Below are 8937 nucleotides of genomic sequence, written 5' to 3'. Positions count from 1 at the left end.
GCATTAGGCATGTATAAAGTTATTGGTTGGAGGGGTTAATGGAAGCACCTTGGCAATGGGCATTTATAAAGTTATTAACCCCTTCAAACCAATAACTTTATACATGCCTAATGCCAAGGTGTTTCCATTAACCCCTCCAAACCAATAACTTGATACATGCCTAATGCCAAGGTAGGATTCGTAGGATTCGAGATTCGAAAGATTCAAAAGATTCGAGAACATTTTCTGATTCGGATTTGAAAAAAATTGGATTTTACATTTATTGGCATATCTGCCATGAGCTTCTGCATGCACACCTCATAAATTAAGCAACAGGATGTAAAAATGCTCCAATATTAACTGCTACAACTGTCCCCCTCTCCCCATATTGATAGTTTATTTTTATTTTTACAACCCTTGTCTTATTTACCTCATTTTTCCTATGACAAAAATTTGCAATGTGCCTTTCTCACAGGGACTCAAATCACAGGTATAGTTGTGTGGCTGGGGTGACTCCCTGGGAAGTCAGTGGCTTCCATATAGGTGCTCTACCCCAACACAATTTCACAGGAAGCTAATTTACCTTTTGTATATATTTGGAGTGTGGCCTATAAAAAGTATCAATGAGTGTGAACTCTCACATTAAAAATATTTTCTTTTCTTTAACCACTTATAGACCAGGCCATTTACCCCCTTCCTGACCAAGCCTAATTTTGCTAATCTGACATTTGTCACTTTATGTGGTAATAACTTTGGAATGCTTTTACTTATCCAATGTGGAATGAAAAATAAAAAAAATATAATAAACAAAGAGGTTTGGACGACAGAGTATATATTATGGGTGAATACACAAAATATATAAAAAATGACGGGGTGCCAAAAAGATGGATAGTAAATATCAGAAAATAGAGAAGTAATATCCCATAGGGGGAAATGTTGAGATATTGGAGGGAAGGGAGCCACGTGGTCAGGGTATAGCAAGGCTAACCAGCAGAACAAATATAGTGTCGTTGTCTGGGTATGGGTATTTTGGGGTCCAGCACTGGGCCCCCCAAAAAAACAAGAAAACCATCAAGTTATGACCCACTAGAAAGGCACCACTCCCCAGCCAAAATATTTGCAACCAATATAGTGTATAATGAAATAGGATTAGTCTTGATAGTTAGAATATGTAGAATACAACCTCTGTATAACATTTCTCTATAAAATTTTGGATATAAACATTTAGAAATACATAAGTAGCACTCACTTTACTGGGGAGGATGTCTGTTGGATAAAGCTCAAGACACCTCCAGACAGAGCCCCCCCAAACCGGGTTCGCTTCTAAGATGGTAGAAAATGTTGGCAGCCGTAGATCCAGCATCAGATAGATTTTCCTTTTATTCAAAAACAGACGGCAATCAATATGTTTCGGGGGTTTTAAAGTATCCCCCTTCTTCAGGTGTAGTACCAATGGAATATACATACAGTACAGACCAAAAGTTTGGACACACCTTCTCGTTCAAAGAGTTTTCTTTATTATCAAAACTATGAATTAAAACATGTGGAATTATATACATAACAAACAAGTGTGAAACAACTGAAAATAAGTCATATTCTAGGTTCTTCAAAGTAGCCACCTTTTGCTTTGATTACTGCTTTGCACACTCTTGGCATTCTCTTGATGAGCTTCAAGAGGTAGTCCCCTGAAATGGTCTTCCAACAGTCTTGAAGGAGTTCCCAGAGATGCTTAGCACTTGTTGGCCCTTTTGCCTTCACTCTGCGGTCCAGCTCACCCCAAACCATCTCGATTGGGTTCAGGTCCGGTGACTGTGGAGGCCAGGTCATCTGGCACAGCACCCCATCACTCTCCTTCATGGTCAAATAGTCCTTACTTTCAAAGTTTTCCCAATTTTCCAGCTGACTGACTGACCTTCATTTCTTAAAGTAATGATGGCCACTCGTTTTTCTTTACTTAGCTGCTTTTTTCTTGCCATAATACAAATTCTAACAGTCTAATCAGTAGGACTATCAGCTGTGTATCCACCTGACTTCTCAACGCAACTGATGGTCCCAACCCCATTTATAAGGCAAGAAATCCCACTTATAAACCTGAAGGGTACACCTGTGAAGTGAAAACAATTTCAGGGGACTACCTCTTGAAGCTCATCAAGAGAATGCTAAGAGTGTGCAAAGCAGTAATTAAAGCAAAAGGTGGCTACTTTGAAGAACCTAGAATATGACATATTTTCAGTTGTTTCACACTTGTTTGTTATGTATATAATTCCACATGTGTTAATTCATAGTTTTGATGCATTCAGTGTGAATCTACAATTTTCATAGTCATGAAAATAAAGACAACTCTTTGAATGAGAAGGTGTGTCCAAACTTTTGGTCTGTACTGTATATCAGTACAAACAACAGGTTTTATACCTTTAAGAGAGGTCAGGCACATGTAAAAAAAAAATTCTATATATATTTTTATGCTTATATTTCTATATATACAAAAAAAAATGAGAATGCTTAGATAACTAAAAACGAAACAGCATACATACAGTAGGTGTTTCTGACATTGTGTTTTTAGCACGACAGCGTCGCGCTGATACTCGGCAACATGGTGCCGAGATCTCGCACTCACTGGGATAGTGACAGCACATCCCAGCAAGCGCGTCATAGAAGCGACGGGAGATCCGACTTGGATTCCCGCCAATTCTACACGTGTGCGGCGTTTGTTATGAATCCTGAGGGGGAAGTCCCCGCCGGATTTTAAATAAAAATCCGGCCTGGGTCCCGCCCTCAGGAGCATACCGGGCCCTTAGGTCTGTTATGGGTTGTAAGGAGAGCCCCCCCTACGCCGAAAAAAACGGCGTAGGGGGTCCCCCTACAATCCATACCAGACCCGTATCCAAAGCACGCTACCCGGCCAGCCAGGAAGGGAGTGGGGACGAGCGAGCGCCCCCCCCCCCCTCCTGAGCCGTACCAGGCTGCATGCCCTCAACATGGGGGGTTGGGTGCTCTGGGGCAGGGGGCGCACTGCGGCCCCCCCACCTCAGAGCACCCTGTCCCCATGTTGATGAGGACAGGGCCCCTTCCCGACAACCCTGGCCGTTGGTTGTCGGGGTATGCGGGCGGGAGGCTTATCGGAATCTGGGAGCCCCCTTTAATAAGGGGGCCCCCAGATACAGGCCCCCCACCCTAAGTGAATGAGTATGGGGTACATTGTACCCCTACCCATTCACCTGCAAGAAAAGTGGTAAAAACACAAATAAACCACACAGTGTATTAAAATATTTTATTTTTCTGCTCCGGAGGCCGCCCCCTGTCTTCTTTATTAGCTCTTTTACCAGGGGGGGGCTCTTCTTCTTCCGATATCCCGACGGGTCTTCTCCGCTATCCGGGGGGTCTTCTCAACTCTCCGGGGTTCTCCTTCTGTCTTCTCCTTCTGTCTTGTTGTCTCCTTCTGTCTTCTGTCTCCGGGGTTCTCCTTCTGTCTTCTCCGCTATCCGGGGGGGTCTTCTCAACTCTCCGGGGTTCTCCTTCTGTCTTCTCCTTCTGTCTTGTTGTCTCCTTCTGTCTTCTCCTTCTGTCTTGTTGTCTCCTTCTGTCTTCTGTCTCCGGGGTTCTCCTTCTGTTTTCGCCTCTCTCTGTTGTTGACTCGGCGCACCCCGGTTCTTCGTCTCGCGAGACTCGGCGCACCCCGATTCTTCGTCTCGCGAGACGTCTCGCGAGACGAAGAACCGGGGTGCGCCGAGTCAACAACAGAGAGAGGCGAAAACAGAAGGAGAACCCCGGAGACAGAAGACCGAAAGAGACAACAAGACAGAAGGAGAAGACAGAAGGAGAACCCCGGAGAGTTGAGAAGACCCCCCCGGATAGCGGAGAAGACCCGTCGGGATATCGGAAGAAGAAGAGCCCCCCCCTGGTAAAAGAGCTAATAAAGAAGACAGGGGGCGGCCTCCGGAGCAGAAAAATAAAATATTTTAATACACTGTGTGGTTTATTTGTGTTTTTACCACTTTTCTTGCAGGTGAATGGGTAGGGGTACGATGTACCCCATACTCATTCACTTAGGGTGGGGGGCCGGTATCTGGGGGCCCCCTTATTAAAGGGGGCTCCCAGATTCCGATAAGCCTCCCGCCCGCATACCCCGACAACCAACGGCCAGGGTTGTCGGGAAGGGGCCCTGTCCTCATCAACATGGGGACAGGGTGCTCTGAGGTGGGGGGGCCGCAGTGCGCCCCCTGCCCCAGAGCACCCAACCCCCCATGTTGAGGGCATGCAGCCTGGTACGGCTCAGGAGGGGGGGGGGGGGGCGCCCGCTCGTCCCCACTCCCTTCCTGGCTGGCCGGGTAGCGTGCTTTGGATACGGGTCTGGTATGGATTGTAGGGGGACCCCCTACGCCGTTTTTTTCGGCGTAGGGGGGGCTCTCCTTACAACCCATAACAGACCTAAGGGCCCGGTATGCTCCTGAGGGCGGGACCCAGGCCGGATTTTTATTTAAAATCCGGCGGGGACTTCCCCCTCAGGATTCATAACAAACGCCGCACACGTGTAGAATTGGCGGGAATCCAAGTCGGATCTCCCGTCGCTTCTATGACGGCTCTGTCTCCATCGCGGCAAGCCAGCTCGGCGCTGGCTCCCGCGATGGGGCTCGTATGTGCTCAATCTCGCCGAGAAATACAGCGAGATTGACACAAAATCGGGTTCACCTACTGTAGGTATGGTATCGGCCGGGATGGTTTGCGAATGCGATCGCGAATCAAATGTTCGCAAACTGCAAGTTCGCGGCAGGCCCCATTCACTTTAATCGCAGGCGAAACTGAAAAACCTTCAGCTCATATTTTCAGCCACCAAAATAATTACAAGAAGTGCACAAATCGTCCCACAACATGGACAGTGACATACCAGAGGGGGATCAGTGGCAAAAATTCCCACAAAAAATATGTATTTTAATCAGGGGCCATTTTTATGCGTCTAAAGGGAAATTCTCAGAAATGTGCCATTCTGGAGCCTTGAAAATGTTGTGGGAATGCCATCATCAGCGTGCGCTTGTAGTCGCGCATATTACGATCAGTAACAGATGTTTTCACAAAATTGAGTTCCCTGTCAGCAATGCAGAGCAGGGGTTCATTCACGGCAAAGGGGGGTTCATGTAACCCAGCAATAGAACAGAGGATTTTGAGAGAACGAGGCCCATGTCAACCAGGCACAGCAGGGGTTCATTCACGACAAAAGGGGGTTCATGTCACCCAGCAATGGAACAGACGATTTTGAGAGATTTAGGCCCCTGTCAACCAGGCACAGCTGTGGTTCATTCACGGCAAAAGGGGGTTTATGTCACCCAGCAATAGAACAGACGATTTTGAAAGATTTAGGCCCCTGTCACCGAGGCACAGCAGGGGTTTATTCACGGCAAAAGGGGGTTCATGTCACCCAGCAATAGAACAGAGGATTTTGAGAGATTTAGGCCCCTGTCAGCAATTCAGAGCAGGGGTTTATTCACGGCAAAAGGGGGTTCATGTTACCCAGCAATAGAACAGACGTTTTTGAGAGATTTGGGCCACTGTCACCCAGGCACAGCAGGGGTTCATTCAAAGCAAAATTGGGTTCATGTCACCCAGCAATAGAACAGAGGATTTTGAGAGATTTAGGCCCATGTCACCCAGGCACAGCAGGGGTTCATTCACAGCAAAAGGAGGGTTCAGTTCATGTCACCCAGCAATAGAACAGACAATTTTGAGAGATTTAGGCCCCTGTCACCCAGGCACAGCAGGGGTTCATTCACGGCAAAAGTGGGTTCTTGTCACCCAGCAATAGAACAGAGGATTTTGAGAGAACGAGGCCCATGTTACCCAGGCACAGCAGGGGTTCATTCACGGCAAAAGGGGGATCTTGTCACCCAGCAATAGAACAGAGGATTTTGAGAGATTTAGGCCCCTGTCACCCAGGCACAGCAGGGGTTCATTCACGGCAAAAGGGGGTTCTTGTCACCCAGCAATAGAACAGAGGATTTTGAGAGATTTAGGCCCCTGTCACCCAGGCACAGCAGGGGTTCATTCATGGCAAAAAGGGGTTCATGTCACCCAGCAATAGAACAGAGGATTTTGAGAGATTTAGGCCCCTGTCACCCAGGCACAGCAGAGGTTCATTCACAGCAAAAGGAGATTCATGTCACCCAGCAATAGAACAGAAGATTTTGAGAGATTTTGGCCCATGTCACCCAGGCACAGCAGGGATTTATTCACGGCAAAAGGGGGTTCATGTCACCCAGCAATAGAACAGAGGATTTTGAGAGATTTAGGCCCCTGTCACCCAGGCATAGCAGGGGTTCATTCACGGCAAAAGGGGGTTCATGTCACCCAGCAATAGAACAGAGGATTTTTGAGAGATTTAGGCCCCTGTCACCCAGGCACAGCAGGGGTTCATTCACGGCAAAAGGGGGTTCATGTCACCCAGCAATAGAACAGAGGATTTTTGAGAGATTTAGGCCCCTGTCACCCAGGCACAGCAGGGGTTCATTCACGGCAAAAGGGGGTTCATGTCACCCAGCAATAGAACAGAGGATTTTGAGAGATTTAGGCCCCTGTCACCCAGGCACAACAGGGGTTCATTCACGGCAAAAGGGGGTTCATGTCACCCAGCAATAGAACAGAGGATTTTGAGAGATTTAGGCCCCTGTCACCCAGGCATAGCAGGGGTTCATTCACGGCAAAAGGGGGTTCATGTCACCCAGCAATAGAACAGAGGATTTTGAGAGATTTAGGCCCCTGTCACCCAGGCACAACAGGGGTTCATTCACGGCAAAAGGGGGTTCATGTCACCCAGCAATAGAACAGAGGATTTTGAGAGATTTAGGCCCCTGTCACCCAGGCACAGCAGGGGTTTGTATACGCCAAATATGGTAAAATGTCACCCGACAATTGAAGATAAGAATTTTTTCAATTTACGGCACTAAAATTGGCACTTTATTGCATTAAAATGGCTCTAAAATAGTCCTTGAAATGGCTAGAGGGATGTAAAAGGCAGTAAAATGTGGCAAGAACATGGCAACTGCTCTGCAAACAAATGTGGATAGGGAAATAACTTAAAATAAAATAACTAAAAATTACAAATTATTAACCTGCAACTCAGAGATGGAGGTGGATATGGAGTCGGAGGTTGAGGAGGCGGTGAATGTGGTGTTGTAGGTGGAGGCAGCAATGGAGGAGGAGGAGGTAGCCAACAATGTTTTTTATTTTTTTTATTAGGGTAGGTAGCTCCCAAAATATTGGGACAAATAAAAAAAAATAAAACAAAGAATCATTGCACTTGACTTGACTACAAGAATGTACAGTCGTGGCCAAAAGTTTTGAGAATTACATAAATATTGGAAATTGGAAAAGTTGCTGCTTAAATTTTTATAATAGCAATTTGCATATACTCCAGAATGAAGAGTGATCACATGAATTGCATAGTCCTTCTTTGCCATGAAAATTAACTTAATCCCAAAAAACCTTTCCACTGCATTTCATTGCTGTCATTAAAGGACCTACTGAGATCATTTCAGTAATCGTCTTGTTAACTCAGGTGAGAATGTTGACAAGCACAAGGCTGGAGATCATTATGTCAGTTTGATTGGGTTAAAATGGCAGACTTGACATGTTAGAAGGAGGGCGAAGCTTGAAATCATTGTTCTTCCATTGTTAACCATGGTGACCTGCAAAGAAACGCGTTCAGCCTTCATTGCGTTGCATAAAAATGGCTTCACAGGCAAGGATATTGTGGCTACTAAGATTGCACCTCAATCAACAATTTATAGGATCATCAAGAACTTCAAGGAAAGAGGTTCAATTCTTGTTAAGAAGGCTTCAGGGCGTCCAAGAAAGTCCAGCAAGCGCCAGGATCGTCTACTAAAGAGGATTCAGCTGCGGGATCGGAGTGCCACCAGTGCAGAGCTTGCTCAAGAATGGCAACAGGCAGGTGTGAGTGCATCTGCACGCACAGTGAGGCGAAGACTTTTGGAAGATGGCCTGGTGTCAAGAAGGGCAGCAAAGAAGCCACTTCTCTCCAAAAAAAACATTAGGGACAGATTGATCTTCTGCAGAAAGTATGGTGAATGGACTGCTGAGGACTGGGGCAAAGTCATATTCTCCGATGAAGCCTCTTTCCGATTGTTTGGGGCATCTGGGAAAAGGCTTGTCCGGAGAAGAAAAGGTGAGCGCTACCATCAGTCCTGTGTCATGCCAACAGTAAAGCATCCTGAGACTATTCATGTGTGGGGTTGCTTCTCATCCAAGTTAGTGGGCTCACTCACAATTTTGCCCAAAAACACAGCCATGAATAAAGAATGGTACCAAAACACCCTCCAACAGCAACTTCTTCCAAGAATCTAACAACAGTTTGGTGAAGAACAATGCATTTTTCAGCACGATGGAGCACCATGCCATAAGGCAAAAGTGATAACTAAGTGGCTCGGGGACCAAAACGTTGACATATTGGGTCCATGGTCTGGAAACTCCCCAGATCTTAATCCCATTGAGAACTTGTGGTCAATCCTCAAGAGGCGGGTGGACAAACAAAAACCTATAACTACTGATGTCCAGAGGACTAATATACACTTATTAATCCAGCACCTATTCCAAATTACCTAGTACTTAACTTTTATTTATATATTAGTAAAACGGATTGCTACCTTAACTATATCTTAAAATTCCAGTGCGTTACAGTCCTCACTTGTCTATTAGAGTACTATAGTGTTATACAGCAAACAAAAACCCACTTATTCTGACAAACTCCAAGAAGTGATTATGAAAGAAGGGGTTGCTATCAGTCAGGAATTGGCCCAGAAGTTGATTGAGAGCATGCCCAGTCTAATTGCAGAGGTCCTGAAAAAGAAGGGCCAACACTGAAAATACTGACTCTTTGCATAAATGTCATGTAATTGTCGATAAAAGCCTTTGAAACGTATGAAGTGCGTGTAATTATATTTCACTACATCA

The sequence above is a fragment of the Bufo bufo genome, chromosome 1, assembly GCF_905171765.1.
Source record: "Bufo bufo chromosome 1, aBufBuf1.1, whole genome shotgun sequence".
NCBI lineage: Eukaryota > Metazoa > Chordata > Amphibia > Anura > Bufonidae > Bufo > Bufo bufo.
Note: the sequence above shows the minus strand (reverse complement) of the source record.